Source organism: Salvelinus alpinus, chromosome 9, assembly GCF_045679555.1.
Source record: "Salvelinus alpinus chromosome 9, SLU_Salpinus.1, whole genome shotgun sequence".
Taxonomy (NCBI): domain Eukaryota; kingdom Metazoa; phylum Chordata; class Actinopteri; order Salmoniformes; family Salmonidae; genus Salvelinus; species Salvelinus alpinus.
Genome location: NC_092094.1, coordinates 60,708,403 through 60,721,952, shown reverse-complemented (window position 1 = coordinate 60,721,952; position 13,550 = coordinate 60,708,403).

The window sequence follows — 13,550 nt, the reverse complement described above, 5'->3', positions numbered from 1 at the left end:
GGGCTTCAACAATTCCAACAGCTTGCTCGCCAAAAACTGCTTGCGTTCCAAACAAAAATGAATTATGTAGCCTATTATAGCCTAGGCTTCAATCATATCCGTATAAGGCTGTACATAGACATACATACAACCTATGACTGCATTAAGTGGTTCGGTTCTTTGCGTAGAAGCCAAATCTTTGGAGTGACAGTCGCATGGATCTTGGTTGCAGTTCACGGTATTGTGTTCTCTATTTTTGAGTCTCCTAAAATATATGCTCAGTTGGAGTCAATGCATGTCATAGGGATTACCTATGCACATGTAAATAGAATCTATCTATTATGCAAATATTTGGATTAAAGCTGATTTCCCACTCTTAAAGGTCCACAATAATGGCAATGATGACCTTGGGGGTGTAAACTCTGGATATGGAAAGTAGAAGTTCTCCTGAGTAAAATGCATTTTACTGATACAATGTGCAGGGAATTGTGTAAAGTGAAATATGTACAGTGCATTCGGAAAATCTTCAGATTTCTTGAATTATCCACATTTTGCTACGTTACAGCCTTACTCTAAAATGGATGAAGTCATTTTTTCCCCTCATCAATCTACACACAATAGCCCATAACAACAAAGCAAACACAGGTTTATAAATGTTTGCTAATTTATTCAACATTTTAAAATGAAATATTACATTTACGTAAGTATTCAGACCCTTTACTCAGTACTTTGTTGAAGCACCGCCTCGAGTCTTCTAGGGTATGACGTTTTGGGTATGTCAAGCAAAGAGGCACTGAGTTTGAAGGTAGGCCTTGAAGGTCGGCCACAGGTACACCTCCAATTGGCTCAAATGTGAAAAGTGAAATAATCTGCCTGTAAACAATTGTTGGAAAAATTACTTGTGTCATGCACAAAGTAGATGTCCTAACCGACTTGCCAAAACTATAGTTATTAACAAGAAATGTGTGGAGTGGTTGAAAAACAAGTTTTAAATGACTTCAACCTAAGTTTATGTAAACTTCCCACTTCAACTGTACATACATACATACATACTTTTTTCAGAATATACCCTTATTACCCTTATCCAACCCTCCCACCCTTCCCCCAATTAGAGTAAACCAATAAACACTTAGGCTTCTACCTTCAGTTTATATATCTTATACACATTTTACAGACACAAACTATTTTACAATAGTTACATATATTTATTTTTTTGTCCTTCCTCTATTTTCTGAACCTATATACATTTTACAGACCCCGTATGTTTTACATTGGTTATCTTGATATTAGTCCCACCATTCAGCTCCATTCAACCCATCCCAACTATCCCATCCCATCAATTTTGGATTTCTATTTGCCATATATTTTTCAACTGTGCTGTGATGCTTCACAAAAGCACTGAACCTTTCTATTCTCGTAACTTCTACAGATTGTAAATTAAAGATAAACATTTTTGCTAAAATAATTATTATATTATTGATTCATTGACTATGGCTTTTCATGGCCATTCCTGGATCTGTGACCAAAAACTAGCTACATTTGGACAGTACCAAAATATATGATCTAATGACTCTGCCTCCTCACAGAAAAATCTGCAGAGCTGGGAAGATTGTATCCCCCATATACATATAATATTCTATTGGTTGCAAGAATTTTGTATAGTAATTTAAATAGAAACATTTGAAGTTTTGAATCCGGCGTTGTTTTGCGTGTCAATTCATAAACCATGTGCCATGGAATGGGTACATCGAACATCTCTTCCAAACTATTTTGCAATTTATATGGCACAGCTGTCAATTTATTGGGCCTCAAATGACATTTTAATTTATCACACTTTTCTTTAACCATTTATGTTCTTTAATGCAGGGCCGACAGACAAGTTCCTTACTTTTTCCCCCTTCTACTTGCCTCTTCCATTTTTGTGGTAATGCTGCAATTAGTTGGTTGTAATTTTGGGTAGAGCAGACATTTCCGTATGCGGGTGTTAGCTGCATGTGTGATATAACTCCACCAGTCCTATTTATGATATCATTCACAAAAATTATACCTTTTTAAACATTTAATCGAAAAATCTTCTTTTTTTTCAGTTAGAATATTTTTATGTTTAACCACAATATTTGTTGTATTATTTGTTCTGTCTTTTAAGGTGGATTAAACTGTAATTGCAACCAACTTTCTAAGGCTTGTTTAAAAAATAACGATATTTTGGAGATTATTTCCTTTTCAAACAACCCAAAAGTGAGCCGTTGTAACCTGAATAAAGGGAAAAAGGCCCTTCTTGAACATGGGGAGAGACATTCCTACTAATTTACTAGAGAACCAGTTTGGATTTAAGTATAACTTTTGTATGACTGATGCCTGTAGCGAGAGGTCTAATGCTTTAATATTGAATCATTTCTGCCCTCCGAATTCATATTCGTTATATAAATAGGCCCTTTTAATTTTGTCTGGCTTGCCATTCCAAATAAAATGTAATATTTTTTTGTTCATATAATTTAAAAAGCAGGTCACTAGGTGTAGGCAAAACCATAAGCAAATAGGTAAACTGTGATATGACTAAAGAGATAATCAGGGTGATTCTTTTCCACAAATAGACAGGTATTTTGCTTTCCACGGTAGCTAGATCTTATATATTTTTGCTAACTTTCTATAAAGATTTATTGGAGTGAGATCATTTCTTTCTTTTGGGATTTGTGTACCGAGAATGTCCACATCCCCGTCAGACCATTTTATTTTCCAACAGTCTTGAAGGAGTTCTCACATATGCTGAGCACTTGTTGGCTGCTTTTCCTTCACTCATCCAATACCATCTCAATTGGGTTGAGGTCGGGGGATTGTGGAGGCCAGGTTATCTGATGCGGCACTAAATTGCTCTCCTTCTTGGTCAAATAGCCCTCACACAGCCTGGAGGTGTGTTGGGTCATTGTCCTGTTGAAAAACAAATGATAGTACCACTAAGCCCAAACAAGATGGGATGGCTTATCGCTGCAGAATGCTGTGGTAGCCATGCTGGTTAAGTGTGCCTTGAATTCTAAATAGATCACCGACTGTGTCACCAGCAAAGCACCCCCACACCATCACACCTCCTCCTCCATGCTTCACGGTGGGGACTACACATATAGAGATAATTTACCCTCACTCCTAGGACATACAAGATCCTTAGATATGCAACTTTAGAAACTGTTCTTTGTTTTGTAGCCTAAAAATTACATTGCAAAGTAGCCAGAAGGTTGTGGATTCCCCAGACCACTGCAGGAAAGTGCATGTGGTACGTCATTCGTGAGTCAGTGGTGTCATTTCTGGGTAAGAGTATCTGCTGGCGCCATGCTTGACTGCCACTTCCCCCTGGTACCTGTTTAGTAACAGTGTTAACTCGTTAACGAAAAACGAACACATCAAAGTTGTGTTTGTTTTTCTCTACTTTCGGCCTGTTGTTTTTGTCCACTTTTAGGCCTACTAGAGTTGTGTGGGTTTTACAACCTTGGCTTATGAGTGCTAGCTATATCTGAGTCTGGACTGCGCTGCTCTGGTCACATTCAACTGCCTGGATTCTTCCTCTGATAGCTGGCCTCCTGGTTCCCTGGATTATCGCTTTGGGAATGTATCTATTTTGGATTTCCCTTGCCATACCTCTCTCTGTAATACCTATCGGATTACCCTTGTTGATTCTCCCGCTGCCCGGTGTAGCTTCAGCCTCCCCCTGCTTTTTCGCCATCTAGCTCTACGGCCTCTTGCCTGAAGCACTTCTCTCCCTGGCTTTCACTCTGGTAACCCAGCCTCTACTCCTTTGCCATCGCGTGGGCCCCAGCTGTCAATCTCATTGAGTAAGTCTCCGCTCTCTCTTTGCTTTTGCTCTGCTGGCAAAGGTTGTATTTCAGATGTGTTTTTGACTATGGGTTCTAGTGCCATCTGGTTTAAAGTAGGCTAGTTGGGCTTTGGCTTGCTGCTTTGCCAACCGTGATGGTTTCTGTGTGGATTAATCTGATGTTTTATTGGATCTAAATCACTGTCATGCACCTGCCCACTGGTTCCCCATGTTTGCACTCTGCCCTGGATTAGTATGGTTTCCACCTCCCAGTTTTTTCCCGACAAAATACTACTCCCCCTTGATCTTTGCCTCCTGAATAATAACTATAGGCTCTCCTCTGAAGTACTTATCCCTGCCCGCTCATCATGCATCCTATGTAGACACCGCTACCTGCATTTGGCTCGCGGCACAACTGGTCGTCAACTATACTACTGGTAGCAACATTAAGTCTCTCTGCTTTCACTCGCGTCCTGCTCCCAATCCATCCTCTCGTATTGTAAACCATGACGAAAGTGCTCCCTTCAACTATCCATAAACTCACCTCTTAGCTTCACAATACTAACTGATCTTCTCAACACTGGATCAATGAACAACAAAGCATTCCTCCTCCTAACTGAAACTTGGCAACAACCTGGTGATTTATTGTCTTAATTTAAGTTGTATTTTACCCCCCTTTTTCCATCTTGTCTCATCGCTGCAACTCCCCAATGGGCTTGGGAGAGGCAAAGGTGGAGTCATGCGTCCTCCGAAATATGACCCGTCTAAGCACGCTCCTAATGGTGCACCATCCTATGGGACTCCCGGTCACGGCCAGTTGTGGCACAGCCCGGGAATGAACCCGGGTCTGTAGTAATGCCTTAGACCGCTGCGCCACTTGGGAGGCCCAATTACTTTTCTCTTAACCATGCTACTCCTGTTGGTTATGGTTACCTGTGTCACCCCTGCTCCAGCGGCCGTGTTGGTGGCCTCGTTGTACTGTACAACTCACAAATCATGTAACTGGTGTGAAATGGCTAGGTAGTAAGCGGTGTGCGCTAGTAGCGTTTCAATTGGTGATGTCATTGGCCCCGAGACCTTGAAGTAGTTGTTTTCCTCGCTCGGCAAGGGCCGCGGCTTTTGTGGAGCGATAGGTAACGATGCTTCAAGGGTGACTGTTGTCGATGTGTGCAGAGAGTCTCTGGTTCAAGCCCAGGTTGAGGCAAGGAGAGGGATGGAAGCAATACTGTTCCACCTACAAATCATCTTACTCCATGACCACTATCCTTGTGTACCATCCTCCTGAAGCTAATGAATCATTCCCGTCTGAACTATCTGAACTACTCAGCATTGCAGTCCCACTCTCCCCTCGCTTAAAACTTCTTATGGCTGGGGGGCAGTATTGAGTAGCTTGGATGAATAAGGTGCCTAGAGTAAACTGCCTGCTACTCAGGCCCAGAAGCTAAGATATGCATATTATTAGTAGATTTGGATAGAAAACACTGAAGTTTCTAGAACTGTTTGAATGATGTCTGTGATTATAACAGAACTCATATGGCAGGCAAAAACCTGAGAAAAAATCCAACCAGGAAGTGGGAAATCTGAGGTTTGTAGTTTTTCAAGTCATTGCCTATCGAATATACAGTATCTATGGGGTCATATTGCACTTCCTAAGGCTTCCACTAGATGTCAAGAGTCTTTAGAACCTTGTTTCAGGCTTCTACTGTGAAGGGGAGAGAATGAGAGCTGCTTCAACCAGAGGTCTGGCAGAGTGCCATGAGCTCAGTCTCACGTGCGCCCGTGAGAGTTAGCTGCGTTCCATTGCATTTCGAAAGAATGCAATGGTGCCTCTACACCTGCATTGCTTGCTGTTTGGGGTTTTAGACTGGGTTTCTGTACAGCACTTTGAGATATCAGCTGATGTAAGAAGGGCTATATAAATAAATTTGATTTGGTTAAAGACAAAGGAATTCTCCGGTTGAAACATTATTGAAGATTTATGTTAAAAACATCCTATAGATTGATTCTATACATCGTTTGACATGTTCGTACGAACTGTAACGGAACTAAAGCTGTCTCCTTCTCCTCCCCCTCGTTTACCCCTGAGCTCTTTGCCCTGAAGCAAGCTAGCCACCGCCTGGTGTGCCTGAGGAGGAAGTTTGGGCTCACTGTCCACACTGAGGCCTACAAACTCCACCTCTCCACCTACAGAGATGCCCTCAGTGCTGCCAGGTCCACCTACTTCTCCAACATCACCAACAGCTCTAATAAGAACTCCCAGACTCTGTTCTCCACTGTCAGCAAACTACTTCAGCCCCTTGATGACACCTACTCTATTCCCTCCACTGAACTCTGCAATTCCATCCTTCAGTTGTTCAAGGACAAGATCACCATAATAAAGTAATCACTGACTGATCAATCTATCTCAGCCACTCCTCCCCCTTTCAACTGTAACCCCCCTCGAATTTGCCTCCATTGACTCTCCCTATCTCTCAAATCTTATCATGTCATCCAAGACTACAAATTGCTCCCTGGATCCTCTCCCCACTGTTCTTATCAAAGCTTGCCTGCCTGCTCTCTGTCCATATACAGTATCACACACATTCTCAACCTCTCCCACAGAACTGTCCCCTCCAATTACAAAACAGCTCCAGTCACCCCCATCTTAAAAAAGCCAGGACTGGACACCACCATCCTCTATAACTTCTGCCCCATTTCAAACCTCCTCTTCCTTGCCAAGACTCTGGAACGTACTGTTGCATCCCAATTAGATACCCACTTGTTAATCAACAACCTGTTCGAGCCCCTTCAGTCTGGTTTCCGCACCCTCGCCAGTACTGAAACCGCACTAAAGTTATCAAGGATCTCCTCACTTCTGCTGATGCTGTCAACATCCTGATTCTCCTTGACCTGAGTGCCGCTTTTGACACAGTAAGCCATCAGATCCTCCTCGTCAGGCATGAGGGTTTGGGTGTACCGCACTGTCCTGGCTACAATCATACCTCACAAAGCGGATCCACTACATCTGGCTCAATGGCCACACCTCAGACTCAGCGGCAGTTATATATATATAAATATATATTTTTATTTTATTTAACATTTATTTACCTAGGCAAGTCAAATTCTTATTTTACAATGACGGCCTACCGAGGAACAGTGGGTTAACTGCCTTGTTCAGGGGCAGAACAACTGATTTTTACCTTGTCAGCTCGGGGATTCGATCCAGCAACTGGACCAACGCTCTAACCACTAGGCTACCTGCCGCCCCAAAAGAGTGTCCCCCAGGGCGTGCTGGGTCCCTTACTCTTCATCATCTACATCTTCCACCTTGGTCGGATCCTCCTTCACTTCAACCTTGACTTCCACCGATGACACCCAGATCTACCTCGGCACCAAATGCCTCCTCAACCCACCTCTGATGCGCATTGAATCCTGCCGCTCTGCAATAAAAACATGGATGTAACAAAACATCCTCAAGCTCAACAGTGATAACACGGAACTCCTCCTCATAGGCACCAAATCCACCCTCACCAAAGCTGGCAACCTCACCCTGACCATTGACAACACCACTGTCTGTCCCTCCCTCCATGCACGCAACCGCGGCGTCATCCTGGACTGCACCCTCTCACCACCACTTAAGACATATTGTCAAATCCTCATTCTTCCCTCTCCGGGCCTGCCGTTGAAACCCTCATACATACATTCATCTCCTCCCATCTTGACTACTGCAATACACTACTCACCGACATCAACTCAAGCTCCCTCCATAAACTCCAAATGGTTCAAATCATAAACTCCATTGAACCATAAACTTGAACCACAAACGCCATTGAACCATAAACTCAGAATGGTTCAAGTCCTGGCAGCACATCACACCGTCCTCCGTGAACTCCACTGGCTCCCTGTTTCCCAATGCATTAATTACAAGATCCTCCTACTGATCTACAACGCCCTTCACCACCTTGCCCTCCCTTCCGTCGGAGACCTTCTTGGTTACCGACCGACACGTGCACTTCGTTTCGCCACATCAGGCCACATTGTCATCCCCAGGTCGAAGCTTCAGAGCGTCGGCGACAGGGTCTTCTCCAGGGTTGCTCCTTGGCTCTTGAAGTCCCTCCCTCCAGCCATTCATGACTCGGAGTCATCACTATCTTTCAGTCCCTCCTAAAACCCCACCTCTTTGATGTGGCCTACCACCACACACACACACACACTACAAACCCTTACACTACCCCTTCCCCTGAACCGGGTTCGTATCCAAATTCCAACCCTACCCATATACTGATACATCACACTCTTTCCCTTCTTTATTCATGTTTTTCTTTAGTCTGATGTTTTGTTTGTTTTTCTTTTCTACAAATTGTAAAGTGACTTTGGGTCCTTGAAAAGAGCTATATAAGTCCTATGTATTATTATTATTTGTTTTATTTATTTATTATTATTATTATTAAGGGTAGGGGTAAAACGATCTGCATTATAGTAAACTCACTGCATGAATCTATCATCTTATTTGCAGGTCTGAGAGAAAACAAATGTATTTTATAAACGCATTTCATGCAATTCTACGTAATTTTACATGACTGGAGAAAAGCAGAATCTTTTTTAAAACCACAACAGAGCATGACAACGAATGAGAGCATGCTGTTGCACTGGAGATGTTTTGATTTCTACACAGGCCATTGTTCATAAATAGGATAGTCTAAGTTTGGAACAGTGCTGTCTATCAACTGTAAAAATGTAGCACATCAGAACCAGTTACAACTGTAGTATCTGATCATCAATGAATTCGAGAAAAATACATTTGTTTTTCAACACAGCAGCCACATATCATCAGTTAGACTTATATGCGCTTTTCTTCATTTGGGCGCTCCTGCCAGCCTGTAGCGTGTCACAAATGCTTCACAATATATTTCTTAACATGGCAGGCTATAGCCTTGAAAGATTTATAATTATAAAGACCAAATCATTTATTCCTTCTTAGGCTATCTGGCTTGGCCTGACTGATTTAGAGTTAGTATGTTATTTAATAGCCTGTTGAAATATTGAATGTCAATTGATAGTGACAGAATTACACATTACTTCCCAAACAAAGTAATTGTTTTGTCTCCTCAGCTATACAGTGCCCTCGGAAAGTATTCAGACCCCTTGACTCTTTCCAAATGTTGTTACGTTATAGCCTTATTCTAAAATGAATAAAAATGACATCTCAGCAATCTACACACAAAACCCCATAATGACAAAGCGAAAAACCTGTTTTTAGAAATGTTTGCAAATGTTTATAATATATATATATATATATATATATATATATATATATATATATATATATATAAAAAAATACTAAATACCTTATTTACATAAGTACTCAGACCCTTTGCTATGAGACTAAATTGAGCTCAGGTGCATCCTGTTTCCATTGATCATCCTTGAGATGTTTTTACAACCTGTGGTAAACTCAATTGATTGGAAATGATTTGGAAAGGCATACACCTGTCCATATAAGGTCCCACAGTTGACAGTGCATGTCAGAGCAAAAACCAAGCCAGGAGGTCGAAGGTATTGTCCGTAGAGCTCTGAGACAGGATTGATTGTGTCGAGGTACAGATTTGGGGAAGGGTACCAAAACATTTCTGCAGCATTGAAGGTCCGCAAGAACACAGCGGCCTCCATCATTCTTAAAATGGAAGACGTTTGGAACCACCAAGACTATTCCTAGACCTGGCCGCCCACCAAACTGAGCAATCGGGGGAGAAGGTAACTAAGAACCCGATTGTCACTGACAGCGCTCTAGAGTTCCTCTGTGGAGATGGTTGTCCTTCTGGAAGGTTCTCCCATCTCTGCAGCACTCGACCAATCAGGCCTTTATGGTAGAGTGACCAGACAGAAGCCACTCCTCAGTAAAAGGCACATGACAGCCCGCTTGGAGTTTTCCAAAAAGCACCTAAAGACTCTCAGACAAGGAGAAACAAGATTCTCTGGTCTGATGAAACCAAGATTGAACTCTTTGGCCTGAATGCCAAGCGTCACATCTGGAGGACACCTGGCACCATCCCTACGGTGAAGCATGGTGGTGGCAGCATCATGCTGTGGGGATGTTTTTCAGCGACTGGTAGACTAGTCAGGATCGAGGGAAAGATGAACGGCGCAAAGTACAGAGAGATCGTTGATGAAAACCTGCTCCAGAGTGCTCATGACCTCAGACTGTGGTGAAGGTTCACCTTCCAACAGGACAACGACCCTAAGCACACAGCCAAAACAAAGCAGGAGTTTCAGGACAAGTCTCTGAATGTCCTTGAGCGGCCCAGCCAGAGCCCGGACTTGAACCCAATCGAACATCTCTGGAGAGACCTGAATATATCTGTGCAGCAACTCTCCCCATCCAACCTGACAGACCTTGAGAGTATCTGCAGAGAAGAATGGGAGAAACTCCCCAAATACAGGTGTGCCTAGCATGTAGCATCATACCAAGGAAGACTTGAGGCTGTAATCGCTGCCAAAGGTGCTTCAACAAAGTACTGAGTAAAGGGTCTGAATACTTATATAAATGTGATATTTTAGGTTTTATTTTGAAATTAGTAACAATTTCTAAAAACCTGTTTTTGCTTTGCCATTATGGGGTATTGTGTGTAGATTGATGAGAGAAAAAAACTATTTAATCAATTTTTGAATGAAGCTGTAATGTAACAAAATGTGAAAAAAAGTCAAAGGGTCTGAATACTTTCTGAAGGCACTGTAGAAGGTGTAAACTCAAGCCTCTGAATGTCACTGAGGCACTGTTGCGCCTTCTTCACCACACTGTCTGTGTGGGTGGACTATTTCCGTTTGTCCGTGATGTGTACGCCGAGGAACTTAACTTTCCACCTTCTCCACTGCTGTCCCGTCGATGTGGATAGGGGGGTACTCTCTCTGCTGTTTCCTGAAGTCCACGATCATCTCCTTTGTTTTGTTGACATTGAGTGAGAGGTTGTTTTCCTGACACCACACTCCGAGTGCCTTCACCTCCTCGCTATAGGTTGTCTCGTCGTTGTTGGTGATCAAGCCTACTACTGTTGTGTCGTCTGCAAACTTGATGATTGAGTGCATGGCCACGCAGTCATGGGTGAACAGGGAGTACAAGAGGGTGCTGAGCACACACCCATGTGGGGTCCCAGTGTTGAGGATCAGCGAAGTGGAGATGTTGTTTCCTACCTTCACCACCTGGGGTCGGCCCGTCAGGAACTCCAGGACCCAATTGCACAGGGCGGGGTTGAGACCCAGGGCCTCAAGCTTAATGATGAGCTTGGTGTTGAATGCTGAGCTGTAGTCAATGAACAGCATTCTTACATAGATATTCCTCTTGCCCAGATGGGATAGGGCAGTGTGCAGTGTGATGGCGATTGCATCGTCTGTGGACCTATTGGGGCGGTAAGCAAATTGAAGTGGGTCTATGTTGGCAGGTAAGGTGGAGGTGATTGTTGTCATTGATGCACTTTCAGTTTTGCGCGAATGCAACCATCTATCCACGGTTTCTGGTTAGGGTAGGTTTTAATAGTCACAGTGGGTTCAATATCTCCAATGCGCTTCCTTATACACTCACTCAACGAATCAACGTATAAATCAATATTATTCTCTGAGGCTACCCGGTGTCCTTGAGTAGCCTCTCAAAGCACTTCATGATGACAGAAGCTAGTGCTACGGGATGATATTCAATTAGTTCAGTTACCTTTGCCTTCTTGGGTACAGGAACAATGGTGGCCATCTTGAAGCTTGTGGGGACAGCAGACTGGGGTAAGGAGAGATTGAATATGTCCGTAAACACACCAGCCAGCTGGCTTGCGCATGCTCTGAGGACGCGGCTAGGGATGTCGTCTGGGCCGGCAGCCTTGCGAGGGTTAACACGTTTAAATGTCTTACTCACGTCGGCCACCGAAAAGGAGAGCGATAGCCCGCAGTACTTGGTAGCGGGCCCACGTCGGTGGCACTGTATTATCCTCAAAGTGAGTAAAGGTGTTTATTTTGTCTGGAAGCAAGACGTCAGTGTCCGAGACGTGGCTGGTTTTCTTTTTGTAGTCCTTGATTGCCTGTAGACCCTGCCACATACGTCTCGTGTCTGAGCAGTTGAATTGCGACTCCACTTTGTCCCTATACCGACATTTTGCTTGTTTGATTGCCTTGCAGAGGGAATAACTAAAATGTTTGTATTGGGTGATATTTCCAGTCATCTTTCCATGGTTTAATGCGGTGGTTTGCACTTTCAGTTTTGCGCAAATGCCGCCATCTTTCCACAGTTTCTGGTTAGGGTAGGTTTTAATAGTCACAGTGGGTTCAATATCTCCAATGCACGTCCTTAAACTCACTCACCGAATCAATGTAAAGTCTATATTATTCTCTGAGGCTACCCGGAACATATCCCAGTTTGCGTGATCAAAACAATCTTGAAGCGTGTATTCCGATTGGTCAGACCAGCATTGAATTGTCACGGGTACATCCTGTTTGAGTTTCTGCCTAAAGGACGGGAGGAGCAAAATGGAGTCGTGGTCAGATTTGCCGAAGGCAGGGCGGGGAGGGCATTGTATGCATCGTGGAAATTAGAGTAGCAGTGATCCAGTGTATTGCCCGCACAAGTGCTACAATCAAGATGCTGATAGAATTTAGGGAGCCTTGTTCTCAAATTTGCTTTGTTAAAATCCACAGCTACAATAAATGCAGCCTCAGGATATGGTTTCCAGTTTGCATAGAGTCCAGTGAAGTTTCTTGAGGGCCGTCGTGGTATCGGCTTGAGGGGGGAAATACACAGCTGTGACAATAACCAATGAGAATTATCTTGGGAGATAATATGGTCAGCATTTGATTGTGAGGAATTCTAGGTCAGGACTTGAGTTCCTATATGTTGTTACGATTACACCATGAGTCGTTAATCATGAAGCATACACCCCCACCCTCCTTCTTCCCAGAGAGATGTTATTTCTGTCGGCGCAACGCATTAAGAATCCTGGTGGCTGTACCAACTCTGACAATATATCCCGAGAGAGCCATGTTTCCGTGAAACAGAGTATGTTACAATCCCTGATGTCCCTCTAGAAAGCAACCCTTGCCCTAATTTCGCCTACCTTGTTATCTAGAGACTGGACATTGGCGAGTAATATACTCAGAAGCGGTGAGTGGTGTGCATGCCTCTGAAGTCTGACCAGAAGCCCGCTCCATCTATCTCTTCTGCGGCGACATTGTTTTGGGTCGGCCTCTGGAATCAGATCAAATGCCCTGGGTGGTGGTGCGAACAAAGGATCCGCTTCGGGAAAGTCGTATTCCTGGTCGTAATGTTGGTAAGTTGATGTCGCTCTGATATCCAATAGTTCTTCCAGGCTGTATGTAATATCACTTAAGATTATCTGGGCTAACAATGTAAGAAATAATACATAAAAAAATAAAATACTGCATAGTTTCCTCAGGACTAGTAGCGAGGCGACCCTCTCTGTCGGCGCCATCAAGCTTACATCCAGTCCTCCCTCTCATCATCGCGCTCTCCCTCTAAAACTAAAGAGGACATCAGTAGGCCTAGATCGTGTGCACAGATATTACCTTTTTTTGGGGGGGGGTTGTAACTTTTCCTTGTGCTTCTCCGAGCCTGCTCTTTGTATATCCTAGGTCTATAGCCAATAGTATAGGCTATGGATCATTTGATTGAGACCACACTAGACGCACTTGATATTTTGCGCATCCAGCAGAGAATCAGGTATGAGGGGGAGCATCGGGCACAGATGAGATACAATAATAACTCATTCTGAAACACTGAGCAATATGACATTTA